Source organism: Bos indicus, chromosome 7, assembly GCF_029378745.1.
Source record: "Bos indicus isolate NIAB-ARS_2022 breed Sahiwal x Tharparkar chromosome 7, NIAB-ARS_B.indTharparkar_mat_pri_1.0, whole genome shotgun sequence".
Taxonomy (NCBI): domain Eukaryota; kingdom Metazoa; phylum Chordata; class Mammalia; order Artiodactyla; family Bovidae; genus Bos; species Bos indicus.
The window spans coordinates 58619297-58638735 of record NC_091766.1 but is presented as its reverse complement, the minus strand read 5'-3'; the positions used below and the strand labels follow the sequence as shown (position 1 = coordinate 58638735).

Below are 19439 nucleotides of genomic sequence, written 5' to 3'. Positions count from 1 at the left end.
TCTGCTGTTTTCACAACTCCTGTGAAAACCTCACCCAGAATCCTTCTAAATAAGCCCCAGTAATGTCAGGCCTCAGAAGTGTGTCAGGCCTTCAGAAGGGGAAAGCGGGTATAATTCCTTGTCCAGACCTGGATGCTTTTAGAGTGCTGTTAATAGTTACACCAGAGAGCAGCTATGAAGCAGGTCTGTCTCAGGCAAACTGGAATATTATCATTGCTTCACTCAGAAGTTAAAATTATCTCACATACCCAAAGGACTTCTTTTATCTTTAATGATTTCTTTCCCCCTAAAAATTTCAAGCAATGCCCTTTGCTGCCAAACTAGATCTTTGTGGCTTTATTGACATCTCTCCCCCAAATCATTCAGAATGAAACTGATACAGTTCTTGTTTCTGCATCACATTGCCCTGTGCATCTGGTCTGAAACCTTTACCTTCCTTCCCTGTTCATTCACTTTGTTCCAGTCTAACAAACGCGCCTCTGTTCTTCCCAGCATCTCTCTCTGCTTGCGTTTTCTATTAACTTAAAATGGCCTGAAATCACTCAGGCTTGGCCCACAGTTAGGAAAACAAACACAAGCGTATTGGTAGGAAATCACCCAAGCTACCACTCTGCAGAGACCATTTATTGAGCGTTTTCTATGTGCCAGGCTCACTGCCAAACACAATGCCATATGTTATACATACATTACTTGTATTAATTTTTGCAACCATATTTTCAGGCAGCTGTTATTATGTTATTATGGCTATTTAATTTATTTATTTTAATATTTATTTATGTATTTGTATGAGGTCTTATTTGTGGCATGCAGGATGTTTCCTTGCGGCATGTGAGAACTAGTTCCCTGACCAGGGAGCAAACCTGGGCCCCCTGCATTGGGAGAACGGAGTCTTAGCCAGTGGACTACCAGGGAAGCCCCTAAAATGGCTATTTTATAGACAAGAAAGTGAGGCTTAGGGAAGTTAAACAACTTCGACAGTCTTGTAGATGATAAAATGGCCAAACCCATTTCAAACCACATATGTGCATGTGTGCTCAGTCAGTAAATCATATCCAACTCTTTTGTGACCCCAGGGCCTACCAGGTTCCTCTGTTCATAGGATTCTCCAGGCAAGAATACTGGAGTGGGTTGCTATTTCCTCCTTCAGGAGATATTCTCTACCCAGGGATCAAATGCGTGTCTCCATTGTCAGGTGGATTCTTTACCACTAAGCCACCTGGGAAGCCCCCAGCCATGTACAGCTGACCCAAATTCCCCTTCCCTAACCCTTGAAATTGCTGCTTCCTCACTAAGGAGAAATTCTTGTGTTTCTGTCTCTGCTGGGAAGGTTTTTCAGGGAATAAACATTCCACAGAACAAAGCTTTTTATTTGACAGCATCCAGCCCTGCCTTAGCCTTTTGACATTATAACACTTTAGAGGGGTAAACTTTGCTGATTTGGGCGGGGGGTGGGGGGGGTTATTGATGATACTTGAGCATATCCTTTTGGTTTCCAAAGTGCTGTCTCAAAACATTCTCTCACTTTATCTTCCTGAAAGTGAGGAGGTAAGCTAGGCAGGATGGAATTAAGACATTATAGATGAGCAAGCAAATGTAGACCTGCTAAATACCTTGTCAAGGTCATGCATCTGTGAGTAAAACTTATGTTGACCAACTCTTAATTCAGGGATACCCTTTGTTATCACGTAGGAGTGCAATTATCTATCTAGACAGTGATTTAACAAGAAAAACTGCTGATCCAGCTCTTTTACAAATCAGTTTAAAATGCTTCAGCTTGTGAAAACATCATGAAGATAGAGTGGCACCAGAAAATCTTCCTTCTTTATCACTATTTCATGTAGCAGAGCTGAGTTTGAGTTTGAGCTGAGCTTCTTATTACCTGGTTAACTCAAGGGATTTAGGAAATCACCCTGAATCTCATTTCTTCTCATTAAATTCAAATGATGAACCTAATAAGAGTTTTCCAGATGGATTTAAAGCAATGATGCCTATACAGCGTATATGCAGTGCCAGGCACACAGTAAGGACACAGTACATTAGATAATTTTCTTTTTATTGTTGTTATTGTCACTGAAAAGCAAGAAGGACATTAAAAATACTTGTCTGTAACACCTTGTCTCATTATATTAAGCAGCAGGTGTGGTAACAAATAAGAGGAAGACGGCAAAAATAACATTGCTAGAAAATACATATCTGACATGTTTACAGTGGGCCTTCATTTATGAGCATATGGTACATTAGATGGTAAAAGGAAACTGCCTTGCATTGTAAGTATTCTAGAATTTGTAAAAAATGCAAATTGAGGTCAAGTGTCTTGTATTCTCAGGACTTAGCTCAATGCTTGACAAATAGTGTTTTTTAAAAATGTAGAATTATGAATAAAGAGATAGTTTGTTTAATTAACTTCTCATTTGTTTTTTAACCCTATTATCTTCCAACAAGCCTGCTACAAAATCAGGTTTTAATTAAGTATCGTAAAATGGATTGTTCTTTATAATAAATAACATCTTCTATTATTATATGTCAGATCAAATTTGATTGAAGCCCCTTTGGAAAAATGAAAATACCTTCCCACAGGTAGTGGGAAATTATATGATCATTTTAACACAGCATCTCCCAAGTATGTTATGCATCTTCTTTGGGGTTTAGACCATTCATCACATGTTTTAAAGAGTTAATGTGAGACAGCCATAGCTCGTGGATAAGATAGAATGAGCACGTTTTAAGCCATGTGCTCTTCTTTTCTGTAATGTCTAATGATGGTTTATACAGACTGCATAATGAATGAGACACAGGCAGAGCTGTAATTGCTAAAAATAACTACAGCAAAGGGTGTAGAAGAGTAATAGAGAGTCATCTTGTGAATATTAAGGAGTATCAACTTTTTACTATATTTGGATTAATAATTACCTATTTTATAAAAATTCTCTATGATTGAATACCCAACATTGAGAGAAAACAAATTTTGTTTTATTTTGAAAGCAGTGGCCAAACTTCATCCCATGACACTGCCCAAAATTAATATTAATAATCCAAAGGGGTAGTTTGTAAGAGACCATACTACCTAGAATATATAAAGTCATTGTGTTAAATTCTTCCCCTATTCGGTTGAATAATTTTTTTTTTTTTTTAATCACACCCATGTTTCCTACTTTTGGAAGAGCTATTTTACATGGTCTCTATATTCCAGTTAGCATATGTGAGAGTCTGCTAATTTGTTCAATTTAATTGTATTTTATTCCCTAAAATGAGATCTTCTGTCACAAATTAAGTACAGATATGGAACTGTTTTATTTCTTCAAGATTTATGTAAGCTAGAAAGTGGGTATTAAAATCACAGTATTATATGCTGGCTTATAGAATGTTTAGTTAGGATACTCAGTGTCATATAATTCAGTGTATAAAATACACATATTTCTGTATGTGATTATGTGATATGTATATTTTTCTCTCTGTATAATATTAAAGTGGCAGTAACATAATGCTGGAGAGGGTTTGGAGAAAAGGGAACCCTTCTACATTGGTGGGAATGTAAATTGGTGCAGCCACTGTGGAAAACAATATGGACATTCTTTAAAAAACCAAAAATAGAGTTGCCATATGATCGAGCAGTCCACTCCTGGGCATGTATCTGGATAAAACTAATTCAAAAAGATACACGTACCCCAGTGTTCATAGCAGCAATACTTAATAATAGCCAAGATGTGGAAGCAACCTAAATGTCCATCAATAGATGAATGGATAAAGAAGTTGAGGTATATACATATATAATGGGATACCACTCAACCATGAAGAACAATGAAATAATGCCATTTTCAGTCACATGGATGGTCCTAGAGATTCCTATACTAAGTGAAATAAGTCAAAACAGAGAAAGGTACTACATGATATCACTTGTATGGAGAATCCAAAATATAATACAAATGAACTGATTTACAAAACAGAGACAGACTGATAGACATAGAAAACAAACTTAGGGATACCAAGGGGGAAGGGAGGTCAGGGAGGGACAAATTAGGAGTTTGGGATTAGCAGATACAAACATCTGTATATAAAAATAAACAGGGTCCACTTTATAGCACAGGGAAGTATAGTCAGTACTTTGTAATAAACCATAATGGAAAAGAATATATATATATATATATATATATATATATATATATATATACATATGTACTAAATACATCCGAGACACTTTGCTGTACAAAAGAAACTAACACAACATTATAAATCAACTACTTCAGTCAAAAAAAAAACCAAAATGGAAGTAACAAGGCATAAAACCTGAGTAGCTTAGAAAAGTCAACCCTATTGAATTATAAAATTTGTGGAGTGTAAATTCCCACTATTTTCTGTAGATTCAATACTATGCTAGTGATGCATGATTAAATTTTTCAAAATTCAAAATTAGTCACATAATATTCATATTTTTCCTTTCCCAGAAATGCTTTGCTGATGCTGTGTAACTAAGTATGCTAGCACTGTGAAAGTAATGCATTCTCTCCTACAGTAACAACATGAAATGAGATTGCAGGGTAAAGAAAAGAAGAGTACAAATGGAAATGAACCATATTTTCTACTTTTAATATTTCAAAGTAGATAATTCTTTGAGAAAATTAGCTATTGTGGCATTAAAGAACCATAAGTTACAGCTAGATTTATCAGACAAAATGACAAACTTGGTATCTTCAGCATCAGATGATTTTGTTTCTTATTTATTTCACTTCTAATCTAGCCTAAATATTGTCACCATTCTCCTATTACTAAGATGTTACCCTTTCATTAGCTATACTTTGCTGGGGCTGGTAACATACTTAAAAAAAAAACACCTCAGATCAAATTCTCTTTATTCTATGAGATAAAAAAGAAATAAGAAATTTCCTTCTATGATATTCTGGAGCTTACTGGTGTAAATCCTCAAGGATTTAGAAATTTGGGAAATCATAAAGAGGAATGTTCCAGGAGCAGCCTCTCCTTACTCAAAGAACCTGCCATATGCAAAGCACATAATCAAAAACAAAGAAAAAAATAAATGAGGGAGAGGTAGGAGAAAAAGGGAGAGAGAAGAGAAGAAAGAGAAAGAAAAAGGTGAGAGAGACAACTAAAGAGAGCAAGAAGGCAACCCCGAAATATGTGGCAGCAAGTTATAACAGCATCCTTGAAAGATTGCACAGATATATTCAGTTCAGTGTGATAACGTCAACAAACAGCAAAATACTAAGATTAGTCATTTGCAGCAAAGTTGGATAGAGAGTAAAAGTAGCAGTTAGCAATAAAATGTTAAGCAATGGAGGACCCTTTAGAAGTCATTTAGTTCATTGGCTTTAAACTATTGCACCTTTACATGATGTTGATTGGGTGGCGCTAGTGATAGGAGAAGGCAATGGCACCCCACTCCAGTACTCTTGCCTGGAAAATCCCATGGACAGAGGAGCCTGGTAGGCCGCAGTCCATGGGGTCGCAAAGAGTCAGACACGACTGAGCGACTTCACTTTCACTTTTCACTTTCATGCATTGGAGAAGGAAATGGCAACCCACTCCAGTGTTCTTGCCTGGAGAATCCCAGGGACGGGGGAGCCTGGTGGGCTGCCATCTATGGGGTTGCACAGAGTCGGAACGACTGAAGCAACTTACCAGTGATAAAGAACTCCCTGCCAATGCAGGAGACGTAAGAGACCTGGATTCTATTCCTGGGTCCGCAAGATCCCCTGGAGGAGGGCATGGTAACCCACTGCAGTATTCTTGCTTGGAGAATCCCATGGACAGAGGAGCCTGGCAGGCTACAGTTCATAGGGTCACAATGAGTCAGACACCACAGAAGTGACTTAGCACAGCACATTCTTCAATTTTAAAAAAGAAAGATCTAAAAAAAGGTAGCTTTGAGAGACTTGGCAATCTATGATCATTCTAAATCTGATTTTGTTGATTTGCATATTCAAATAAATGCAGATACTTTCAACGTTTTTTTAAAAAATGATGCACTCTCATATATTTTGGTATTGTAAACTATTTATGAATACCTAGGATAAATAGGACCCATTGAAAGTATGGTAAAACATGATGTTACATAATGACAAATACCTATCATTTGTCATAATACCTCTAGGGGAGGTATTAATCATTTGACAAATACCTCTATGGGAAATCCTTCCTAGAGGTACGAGCCATGGGGAAAAATAAGCAAAGTGATATCCATTTCCTCCCACATTTTAGTATGGAAGAAATAGGATTTAAAAATTGTATCACTATTATTTTTGCCTTGAAGGGGCTATCTTTTACTTGGAGAGGAATATTTTAAAAAGGGAAAAAAAGACTCCCAGTGTGATTTGGTATTTTCCATTTCTCTTTATACTTTAGTCAAATTTTGCTTTGTGCTTTTTTGAGGCTATGTAGATACATACACACAAACGTAGGGTTGTTAAATCTTCCTGGGGAATTTGAATTTTATCATTAAAAATGTACCCTACTCATCTCTAGTAAAATGTATTTTTCTAGTGTGAATATAGCCACCACAACTTTTTCTATTTTGTTTTTATCTTACATAAAATAAATTCACATAAATATACAATTTTTAAAGACTATTTTACTTTCTTATAGATAGGAATCTTTAAATTCACATATGATTTTGGATTTTTTGTTTGTTTTTCCCAGTGTGCTAATTTTATCTTTTAATTGACATATTTTATTCATCCAAATTTAATGTTTACTGATATTTGGATTTATATCTCTTCCTTCATTAAATCTTTTGTGTTTGCCCCAGGAATTCTATATTATTTTTTTCCTTCTCTATTTTTAACTTCTTTTGTATTGATAGGAAGTTTTGTGATCATTGACTTTCTTCTTATTAATTTAGAAGTTACAGATTGTTTATTCTGTTCTTTTAGTTCTAATCCTAGTAATTATAACATATTTTTGACTTACCAAAGTCTAATTTTAATCTGTATATCTTATCCTCCTTCTCATCCTTAAAACTGTACTTACTGTTCTTGAATTATAGAATTATATGCTTTTTTGTGAATTATAATTATATAGATTTATCATAAACATATTTTAAAGTAATCAGTGTTCATTTAGAATTTGCTTAGGCTTTTATCAGTTTTTCTGTTCCTTAGTCCTTCTTGTGTCATTTTCATTTTGCCTGTAGAAAACTCTTTGAAATTTTCTTTGGTGGTGGTAGTGGTATAGTTGCTAAGTGGTGTCCAACTTTTTTTTGCCACTTTATTTTTTTAATTGAAGGATACTTGCTTTACAGAATTTTGTGGTTTTCTCTCATACATCAATAAGAATTAGCCGTAGGTACACCCATGTCCACTCCCTCTCAAACCTCCCTCCCATCTCCTTCCCCATCCCACCCTTCTAGATGATCACAGAGTCCCTGTTTGAGTTCCCTGACTCATACAACAAATTCCCATTGGCTGTCTATTTTATATATGGTATTATAAATTTCTATGTTACTTTCTCCATCCACCTCACCCTCTCCCTTCTCCTCTTCCCCTGTGTCCTTAGATCTGCTCTCTATGCCTATTTCTATGCCATTGCTGCCCTGAAAATAATTTCATCATGACCATTTTTCTAGATTCCTCACATATGCATCAGTAGATATTTTGAAATCTGGTCCCATCACTTCACAGCAAATAGATGGGGAAACAGTGACAGACTTTATATTTTTGGGCTCCAGAATCACTGCAGATGGTGACTGCAGCCATGAAATTAAAAGACACTTGCTCCTTGGAAGAAAAGTTATGACCAACCTAGACAGCATATTAAAAAGCAGAGACATTACCTTGCCTACAAAGGTCCATCTAGTCAAAGCTATGATTTTTCCGGTAATCATGTATGGATGTACGAGTTGGACTATAAAGAAAGCTGAGCACCAAAGAATTGATGCTTTTGAACTGTGGTTTTGGAGAAGACTCTTGAGAGTCCCTTGGACTGCAAGGAGATCCAACCAGTGCATCCTAAAGGAAACCGGTCCTGAATATTCATTGGAAGGACTGATGCTGAAGCTGAAACTCCAATACTTTAGCCACCTGATGCGAAGAGCTGACTCATTTGAAAAGACCCTGGTGCTGGGAAAAATTGAAGGCAGGAGGAGAAGGGGATGACAGAGGATGAGATGGCTGGATGGCATCACTGACTCAATGGGCATGAGTTTGAGTAAACTCCTGGAGTTGGTGATAGATAGGGAGGCCTGGCATGCTGTAGTTCATGGGATCACAGAGTCGGACATGACTGAGCGACTGAACTGAACTGATATGATATTTATATTTCTCTTTCTGACTTGCTTCACTCTGTATAATAAGCTTTAGGTTCATTCATGTCCAACTCTTTGCGACCCCATGGCCTGCAGCCCTCCAGGCTCCTCCCTCCATGGAATTTCCCAGGCAAGAATACTGGAGTGGGTTGCCATTTCTTTTTCCAGGAGATCTTCTGGACCTGGGCATCGAACCCATGTCTCCTACATTGCAGGCAGATTCTTTACCATTGAGCCTCCATGGAAGTCTTGAAATTTTCTTTAGTATGCACCAAAAATGTCTTTATTTTACCTTTATTCTTAAAGGATATTTTCAGTGGATACAGTGTTCTCATTTGGCACTTTGCTTCACCTTATTGAAAATATCATTCTACTGTCTTCTGCTTTCCATGCTACTGTTGAGAAGTTAGCTGTCTGGACCACTGTTCTTCCATTTCTCTTTTTTTCCAACAGCTTTTAAGATTTCCTCTTTATCTTTGATTTTTGTTGGTAATTATTGAGTCTGTGGATTGGTATGTTTCAACAGTTCTGGAAAAAACTTAGCCATCGTCTCTTTTAATGTTACCTCTGTCCCATTCTGTCTTTTGGATCTTTCCATGACTCTGTTGAATGTGCCCAGACTTTTGCTCAAAATCCTGTGTCTTCTTTTATCTCTTGAGTCATTTTCCATCTTTCGATCTCTCAGTGCTTTTGACCTACCTTTCATTTACTCATTCTCTCTTCTGTTGTACCTAAAATGTTAGTGGGCTTATCCACTGGTTTCTTAATTTTGATTTTTTTTTTTTTTTTCAGTTTTAATGCTTTCTAGTTTATTCTTCCCCAGATCTCCTATATCACTTTTTATAATTTCAGGTTGCCTTTCAAAATTTTTAAAATCGATTTTTATCTCCTTGAATTAAGTATGCATAGTTGTTTTACAGCGCCTTTCTAATAATATCACCATATTTGAAGTCTTCATGTGTTTCTATTGTCTCTTACATATGCTATTTTGTCTCCTAATATGTTTGGTCACCTATGATCGTATGTTGAGCATGGTATTTCAATAATTGTTAATAGAAATTATTTGAGCTTTTGAAGTCAGTTTCCCTTTGCCTTTCCCAAATTCCTGAGGATAATGGCAATTTGGGCTTACCGAAATCTGTATTTGGGGTTTGAGATTTTCTAGATCATCCAGATGACTCACAGCCAGCCTGGAGTCTTTGTGAGTATTCAATTGCTTGTATTTCATCTTTTCTTTTAGTGTGCAGCACTCTGAGGTCTCAACCCAAAGCACAGACGGTTTACCTGGACTCCAGATTTTTCCCTCTAGACTTGATAGTATATCAAAAACTCAGTTCAGCCTCTTAGCCATTCTCTCCTGAATCAACAAATATAGTCAGACCAAAAGCCCCAGGGTACTGTATGTTCTTTTCTCTGAGTGCTATTTCTCCTCAGATTTCAGACCACTAATTCTTTTAACTCTTACTTGTTTTTTAATGCTTTTTAAAAATTGGGATTTTTCCCCAGCCTTTTAAATTGTGTTTATTGGTTGAGAGTTGGTCAGAATTATCCAGTCTGGCATTAATTAAGTAGAATCTAAAAGGTACTTATAAATTTACCATTTTTCCTATGATTAATTTCCTCAGACACTTCCCATTCTCCCTCTTAAGTCAAAGCTTAAGCAGTAACTCCTTTGAGAAAACAAAGGATTGAAATAGTCTTTGTTATGCTGAGTTCATAAATCCAAGTAATTCTAGTTAGGCAGGACTCCTTTAAGGAATGTGGCTAACAATTTAGGTATGTGTACAAGGAGGGGAGAATAGTGAGAGGAAAGGAAACTGTCAAAACTGGCAATCAAAATACAAAAGGAGTTCCCTGCTCCTTTAAAGCGTTTTAAGTGAATTGATGCATGTAATGCCCCCAGAATAATATATGGTACTCAGTGAACATTCAGTAAAATTTAGCTTATATTGTTTTCCCTAACATTATTGCTGTTTGTTAAAAATATCTCATGTGAAAAATGAAAACCTGATATTAAGGAAGGCTCACATTTGCAAAAAGACATAGTCAACTGTCAAAAAATTAAATGAATGTTAAGCAGTTTTTATTAGTATAATAAAGACATACTAATTCTACAATCTACAGTCCTTGAAGTGAAAACAAATCTGAAATACATAGCCAGGGATATAAAATGCAATAAATTAAATTTATACAGTGGATTGTTAATCTTTAGGATGTGGTTTATCTTTGGAGATTGCCAGTTTTGACAGTTTCCTTTACTCTAACTCTTCTCCCCTTCTTGTTCACATATCTAAATTGTTAGCCACATTCCTGGAAGGAGCCCTGCCTAACTAGAATTACTCAGACTTATGAACTCAGCATAGTAAAGACTATTTATTTCAACCCTTCACTTTCTCAAAGGAGTTACTGCTTAAGCTTTGACTTAAGAAGGCGAATGGAAAGTGTCTGTGTTTGAAGCTGAAATGTGTGCCCTTCCATTTTTGCTCTTAAACATTCATAGGCATGGCCACTATTGCCATCAGAGGGGAAGCAGTGGGTGCTGGGTGCTAGGTGCTGTGTGGTCATGATGTCTAAATTAAGATGGATGAGGGAGCAACTGAGTGAAACACCCAATTCCTAGCTTTCGAATGTCCCATCGCCCCCTCCACTAACTGATATTGGCAGAGCAATTTTATAATGTGAGAAAGCCACACAAAGAGAGGAGAAGAAAGCCCTGTGTAAGCATTATTAGTGGAAAGACACTCCAAAATTTTCCTCCCTGGCTTGTGTGTTCCTACTGTTTCAGTAGATTTCATAGGATTTTACAAAGGACTCTATGCAAAATATGATCATTTTCACAACAAAATAAAAAAAAAAGAAACAGGAATTTATAAAATGATGGATACAGAGGCATTTTCTAGTCAAATCTTGTCATTTAACAACATGTACAAAATGAGACCTAGGGAGCATAATTTTCTTTATTACAAATGAAATTGGCTTAATACCTTTGTCAGGATGGGGCAAACCTGGTGGGACTCTTGATCTGATGAGTAGGTGGAAAACATGGCTTCTGTAGCTGAGTGTGGATTATGGCCAAGAAGGAAAGCCCAGAATAGGAGGAGCAGTTTCAAACATAGGTCTCAAGGTAGGTATGACGTTAGAGACCTAAAACAAAGCCAAAGGTCAGAACTCAGAAAATTGGATCAGAAAACTGAGTTGCAAGTGCAACATGGCATACATTTTAGAGATGTGAATTATAGATAAAACAAGGTTCTTTGTAGGTTCTAACATAGCATAAATAAAGAATGTTCAACTGGTCTACCGTGTAGTAAGAATTTACTGTGTATTACACACTATGATTTATCTCCATCGTTCCAATTAATCTTCTAAAATATTCGTAACATCAGTGATAGCACTATTCCATTTTTATCCATGAGGATACTGAGACTTACTAAAAACTAATGTTGTTGTTCAGTTGCTAAGTCATGTCTGACTCTGTGACCCCACTGACTTTAGCACACCAGGCTTCCCTGTCCTTCACTATCTCCAGGAGTTTGCTCAAATTCCTGTCCATTGAGTCAGTGATGCCATCCAACCACCTCCTCCTTTGTAGCCCCCTTCTCCTCCTGCCCTCAATCTTTCCCAGCATTAGAGTCTTTTCTGATAAGTTGGCTCTTCACATCAGGTGGCCCAAATACTGGAGTTTCAGCTTCAGCATCAGTTCTTCCAATGAATATTTGAGGTTAATTTCCTTTAGGATTGACTGGTTGACCGCCATAAGTATCTCTCTCTTTAAGCTGTCTGCCTTCTCACCAACATGCTGCCCTGGTCTATGTTCTTTAAACATTTGTTTACTCTGCCTGATTGAAAAGTCTGGGAAGGAAAGAAACCTATCCTTTTTATTTACTACTGAGTCTCTACGTCTAAGCTCAGTACTCAGAGCAAAATAAATACTTGTTGAGTGAACTAATAAGTGAGTAAATGATAGAATATATACCATTTTATCATCACTCTAGGAACTACATCAGACTAGGAACTACCTCATTATGATTCTAGGAAACTGCAGCTCTGGGTTTGATGTATGCTTCTCCTTATAATAGGCACAGACATCTGTTTCTTAGCAGTAATAGTCATATTCTCTTTTGCCATGAAGTCCGTGTTCTCAAAGTCTCTCTGAAAATAAAAGTAAAAAAATGATATTTTTAAAGGTAGACCCATGTATGTCTCTGCTGTCACAACATGTCATTTAATATGTTATCTTTTCAACATTAGGGACTAATTTTCAGAAAGACTTAAGAACATGATTAAGAGTTTTTAAGAAAGAGTATAAAGATTTCTATTCCTCTCTGTTCAGATACATTAATTTGTTACTTAGACATTTACTACTTGAAATGTATCCCTCTAACTGATTCAGAAATCTGCATCAAGATGTAAGATAATAATATTACCTTACATTTGCATAATGTAATTAAGCTTTCAGAGCTGCTTCCCATCACATCTATCATTTTATTTTATGTTTCTCTTTAGCAGAGCCTTGGTGCATTCTGAATTATTGTGCCATAATAATATATAGCTGAATACCATTAAAACATTGGTATTGAGGGATGAAACAACAGCGTTCGTTTACACAGCTCTTTATAAACTGCTATCACTTATGTTATCTTAATGGACCTCACAACAACCCTAAGAATGAGATAACGTTGGCATCATAATCTTTATTTTACCAGGAAATGGAGCCTCAGAAGTCAATTGACTTGTTTCTGAAGGTCACCCAACTAGTAAATGACAAAACCCAGACTAGATTCTAGGATTTTTGACTTTTAAATGAAATAAACTATTCACAAAATAACACAAATTGTATTTTCTACTTTTTCTTGACACTTCACTGTATGTATAATGCATACCTGTTAGTTTTAGATATTTTCTTTCAATTTTCTTTTGTTGGTAGCTAATATATTTAATTGCCAACAAAGGTCTGTCTAGTCAAAGCTATGGTTTTTCCAGTAGTCATGTATGGATGTGAGAGTTGGACTATAAAGAAAGTTGAATGCCAAAGAATTGATTCTCTTGAACTGTGGTGTTGGAGAGGACTCTTGAGAGTCCCTTGGACTGCAAGGAGATCAAACCAGTCAATCCTAAAGGAAATCAGTCCTGAATATTCATTGGAAGGACTGATGCTGAAGCTGAAACTCCAATACTTTGGCCACCTGATTGTGAAGAACTGACTCATTTGAAAAGACCCCGATGCTGGGAAAGATTGAAGGCAGGAGGAGAAGGGGATGACAGAGGATGAGATGGTTGGATAGCATCACCCACTCGATGGACATTTTGAGCAAGTTCCGGGAGTTGCTGATGGACAGGGAGACCTGGCGTGCTGCAGTCAACGGGGTTGCAAAGAGTCAGACATGACTGAGTGACTGAACTGATTTGAAATGAATATATATAATGGAACAAATGATAGTGTGTCACAGCAGAATCTATATGTCTCCATAGTGTTTTGGAACACTATTTTTAAAGTAAATATAAATATTTATTTATATTTTTGAAAACTACAAATATGCCAAGCAAAAAATCTCTAAGATCCCTTGGAGGCTAACTAAGCCAATTCTGTAACTTAAGGGTGAATAAACTAGGTTCCAAGGAAATTAAATGACTTGCTCAAGATTAAGGAGGTAATTAATAAAAGAGCTCAGAATGGCGCTCGTGTTTCCTGACTCATCTATTCATTTAGTACTTCTTCTGATTTTATTAAGCCTCTGTTATATGCAGTTCACTCTATTAGCTCCTGGAGTATTCAAAGATTCGTAGAATTTAGATTATTTGCAGTCCAATGGAGAGCAGAGGCAGGCATGTTGATAAAGTGCAAAGCAGAATATGATTTGTTCTTAAGAAAAAAATGCAAACAGGAGAATAAGAAATGAAAGACTAGAATAACATTTTCACCTCCTATTTACTTTTATTGATTTCAGAGTAAGTCATTAATATGTGACTTGCTCATTTAAGATAGACTACAGACAATATTTAATTGCATTTTTAAAATATCTTATAATGTGTACTATATACATCAGTATATAGAACATATTTATGTAGAGATACTTATATAGATCCATGTGCATATGTATAGAAATATTTATATATGTGTAATTGGGCTTCTCTGGTGGCTCAGATGGTAAAGAATCTGCCTGCAATGCAGGAGACCTGGGTTCAGTCCCTGGGTTGGGAAGACCCCCTGGGAGAGGAGGGCATGGCAACCCTCTCTAGTATTCTTTCCTCGAGAATCCCTGTGAAATCCCTGTGAACAGAGGAGCCTGGCGGGCTACAGTCCATGGAGTCGCAAAGAGTCGGACACAACTGAGCGACTAAGCACACCACAGCACAGCAATTGCAGGCGTGTTTGTATATATAATCAAAGCTGTGTACATAAATATTTGAGGGGTTGTTTACATGTACATTTTCTTCTGTGTACAATTTAAATTTTCCTGTCTTATAGAGATAGAATTGACATGTAACATTATATAAGTTTAAGGTGAACAACGTGATTTGATATGTGCATGTATTGCAAAATAATTATCACATTAACTTTAGTCAGATTCCATCACCTCACAGAGTTACAAGTTTTTTCCTTGTGATGAGAACTTTTACGATCTATTCTCTTGGCAGCATCCAAATATGCATTACAGTCTTGTTAACTATAGTCAACACGCTGTATATTGTATTTTATATCTGAAAATCTGTTCCTTTTGGCCACCGTCACCTGTTCTGTCCACCCTCCATCCTCCACGCCCCTCACCACACGCCCCTCATTGTGATCTCTGTTTCTGTGAGTTTGGGTTTTATAGAGTTCCCAAAAGTAAGGTCATAACAGTATTTGTCTTTGTTTTGTCTCTTGTATTTTCAAAGACAAATGTATTTTCATACACAAATATATACATGCAAGTACATATAACAATTTCATTATGTACGTCCTTAACATTCTCAGCGAAAAGCTAAAATCATCTCAATGCTCCTAAGATAATTACATTTTCATAACACAGTCTTAAAATGTCATTTAAACATTGAACAACTCCATGAGTCTAAACTATTTATATCATTCAGTTGGTAGATCTTATTTGCTGCCACAGTTAAGCTCCTCAATTTTTTCAAAATACCTCTTTTTAGATTCAAATATTATTCTTGGACCTTTCTGCATCCATCACCAATACCAACCATTGGCAGTATTTGGAGGCTGATTTTCATAAGGAAGCAAAGTGGGCTATTTTTGGAGTGCTCATGGGCTTCATCGCTTTAGAAGAAGCACTGCGTTGCTAAAGAATGCAGTTGGGATCTTAGGCAGTTGCCTGGGTCACCAATCACCAGTCACCTCGGCTACACTCTGCTTTCAAGATACTCACAGTTCAAATCCAGAATCCACAACACCGCGGATGGCCTCTGATGTGGACCTTTGAGGTCACTGCAAATGTTTAATCAGATGTTTCATCGAATGTCCTTTGATTAAGATACAGTTCACTGTATTATGTGACATTGATCTTTTTATGAAAAAAATGTCAGTTGTAAGAAGTATCTGAGTTTCAGCAACATAGTAATGTGAGAGTAGGGGGAGTTCATATTAGAATGGAAGGAACAGGAGTTAAAAGTTTGAATGACAATAAGTTTCAAGAGCAATTTATTCTGCAGATTGGTTACTAAACTGATGATAATTAATCCGTGTGTTGGTAATCATAATTCTGGCTTGTCCCACCTCGCACGTAACTAGCTCTTGGTTAAGTCAGAGTTTTGGAATGAACTGCATATCTGAACCACCTGAGAGCTCACTGAAGATAAGACTCCCCGATCTCACCAGAGAGCTCCTACTTCAGAATTTATAGTGATGGAACCTAACTTCTGAATGTTCAGCCACCCCCAAGAAGACACTCATTCTTTTCAAGTTTTGAGAATCAGTGTCTAAAACCAAGTGTTGAGAGAAATGTGACTCTTTCTTTGGTCCACATTCCTTATTTTATGTTTTATTTATTTATTTTTGTTTCTTTGTTTTATTGTTTTCAAATTGACAGCATCCTTCCATTGTCACTTGAACCCTCGTTTGTTGCTGGGCTCCACTTGCTATTATAGACACACATTTCACCATGTGTACTTAAATGTGTAAAATATTTTCATATTTTTGACTCAATAATTACACATTCCCAAAAATGTCTCCTAAAGGAAATATTTCTTGATATGTGTATAATAATATATGGGCTTCCCAGGTGGCGCTAGGTAAAGAACCTGCCTGCCAATGCGGGAGATATAAGAGATGCAGGGTGGATCTCTGTGTCAGGGAGATCTCCTGGAGGAGGTCATGGTAACCCACTCCAGTATTCTTGCTTGGAAAATCCCATGGACAGAGGAGCCTGTTGGGCTACAGTCCATAGGATCACAAAGAGTTCAACACAACTGATGAGACTTAGCACACATTCATAAAATATATATTTAAATCTCCCTTCTCTCTGACTTAGTGTCTTAGGAAACCTTACTCGGAAATCATCCATAAAAAGCTTAAGCTTTGTTCTGACTTTCCTCAGACCAGTCAATGTAGCCTACATCAGAACAGCCAAAGTTCTGTTCTGTGGGAGCATTTGGTGCAGATAACAGCTCCTTGCCAGCAACATCTTGATCCAATTCCATTTTTCTAAAGAAGACTCTTACTATTTCTCACCTGATTTTCATATCAAACATTGACTCACCACAGATTCAGTATCACAAACCCACTGTTACATATCACATCAACAGGCTGAGTCGAACATTTAAAGGAGAGTGCATGATGGAGCATGTAAATGTCTATCTATTTTGGAGTGGAATATGTCACCAGGGAATATGCACCGTTGCTAGCCAAACCCTAATAGCTACATATTGCATTTCTATGAGCAACAGCATCATAAAATTGAGAGAATTTCATGGAGCAAAGGAGGGACCCTGTCACTCTGCCTTAATCTAGCATTAATCCAGTCATTCCCAAAGTGTATGGTTAGATGAGACATGCATTGATTTTTTTTTTAAGCAGTGTATTTACTGTTGTTGTAGTTATTGCTGTTTAGTTGCTAAGTTGTGTTCCATTCTTTTGTGAATCCATGGAATGTAGGCCACCAGGCATCTCTGTCCATGGGGTTTTCCCTGAAAAAATATGGGAGTGGGTTGCCACTTCCTTTTCCAGGGGATCTTCCTGACTCAGAGATCAAACACATATCTGCATTGGTAGGTGAATTCTTTACTACTGAGCCACCTGAGAAAGCCTGTAGTTATTGTTCAGTTCAGCACAGTTCAGTTGCTCAGTCGTGTTGAACTCTTTGCAACCCCATGGACCGCAGCACGCCTGGCCTCCCTATCCATCAGCAACTCCCAGAGTTTACCCAAACTCATGTCCATTGAATTGGTTATACCATCCAACCATCTCATCCTCTGTCGTTCCCTTCTCCTCCTGCCCTCAATCTTTCCCAGCATCAGGGTCTTTTCCAATGAGTCAGCTCTTCACAACAGGTGGCCAAAGTACTGGACTTTCAGCTTTAGCATCATTCCTTCCAAAGAAATCCCAGGGCTGATCTCCTTCAGAATGGACTGGTTGGATCTCCTTGCAGTCCAAGGGACTCTCAAGAGTCTTCTCCAACACCACAGTTCAAAAGCATCAATTCTTCAGCACTCAGCCTTCTTCACAGTCCAACTCTCACATCCATACATGACCACAGGAAAAATCATAGCCTTGACTAGATGAACCTTTGTTGGCAAAGTAATGTCTCTGCTTTTGAATATGCTATCTAAGTTGGTCATAACTTTCCTTCCAAGGAGTAAGCGTCTTTTAATTTCATGGCTGCAGTCAGCATCTGCAGTGATTTTGGAGCCCAAAAAAATAAAGTCTGACACTGTTTCCACTGTTTCCCCATCTATTTCCCATGAAGTAATGGGACCGGATGCCATGATCTTCATTTTCTGAATGTTGAGCTTTAAGCCAACTTTTTCACTCTCCACTTTCACTTTCATCAAGAGGCTTTTTAGTTCCTCTTCACTTTCTGCCATAAGGGTGGTGTCATCTGCATATCTGAGGTTATTGATATTTCTCCTGGCAATCTTGATTCCAGCTTGTGTTTCTTCCAGTCCAGCATTTCTCATGATGTACTCTGCATATAAGTTAAATAAACAGGATGACAATATACAGCCTTGATGTATTCCTTTTCCTATTTGGAACCAGTCTGTTGTTCCATGTCCAGTTCTAACTGTTGCTTCCTGACCTGCATACAAATTTCTCAAGAGGCAGATCAAGTGGTCTGGTATTCCCATCTCTTTCAGAATTTTCCACAGTTTATTGTGATCCACACAGTCAAAGGCTTTGGCATAGTCAATAAAGCAAAAATAGATGTTTTTCTGGAATGCTCTTGCTTTTTTGATGATCCAGGGGATGTTGGCAATTTGATCTCTGGTTCCTCTGCCTTTTCTAAAACCGGCTTGAACATCTGGAAGTTCACGGTTCACGTATTACTGAAGCCTGGCTTGGAGAATTTTGAGCATTACTTTACTAGCGTGTGAGATGAGTGCAATTGTGCAATAGTTTGAGCATTCTTTGGCATTGCCTTTCTTTGGGATTGGAATGAAAACTGAACTTTTCCAGTCCTGTGGCCACTGCTGAGTTTTTCAAATTTGCTGGCATATTGAGTGCAGCAGTTTCACAGCGTCATCTTTCAGGATTTGAAATAGCTCAACTGGAAATCCATCACCTCCACTAGCTTTGTTTGTAGTGATGCTTTCTAAGGCCCACTTGACTTCACATTCCAGGATGTCTGGCTCTAGGTCAGTGATCACACCATCGTGATTATCTGGGTCATGAAGATCTTTTTTGTATAGTTCTTCTATATATTCTTGCCACCTCTTCTTAATATCTTCTGCTTCTGTTAGGTCCCTACCATTTCTGTCCTTTATTGAGCCCATCTTTGCATGAAATATTCCCTTGGTATCTCTAATTTTCTTGAAGAGATCTCTAGTCTTTCCCATTCTATTGTTTTCCTCTATTTCTTTGCATTGATTGCTGAGGAAGGCTTTCTTATCTCTCTTTGCTATTCTTTGGAACTCTGCATTCAAATGGGTATATCTTTCCTTTTCTCCTTTGCTTTTTGCTTCTCTTCTTTTCACAGCTATTTGTAAGGCCTCCCCAGACAGCCATTTTGCTCTTTTGCATTTCGTTTTC

The 19439-nt window shown here is 37.3% G+C and overlaps 1 protein-coding gene across 4 annotated transcripts in view; it reads left to right on the top strand.

The window, feature by feature from the left end:
* Positions 1 to 19439, top strand: part of JAKMIP2 (janus kinase and microtubule interacting protein 2) — a 190351-nt gene that overhangs the window by 58880 nt on the left and 112032 nt on the right. The gene's annotated exons all lie outside the window — the stretch shown is intronic.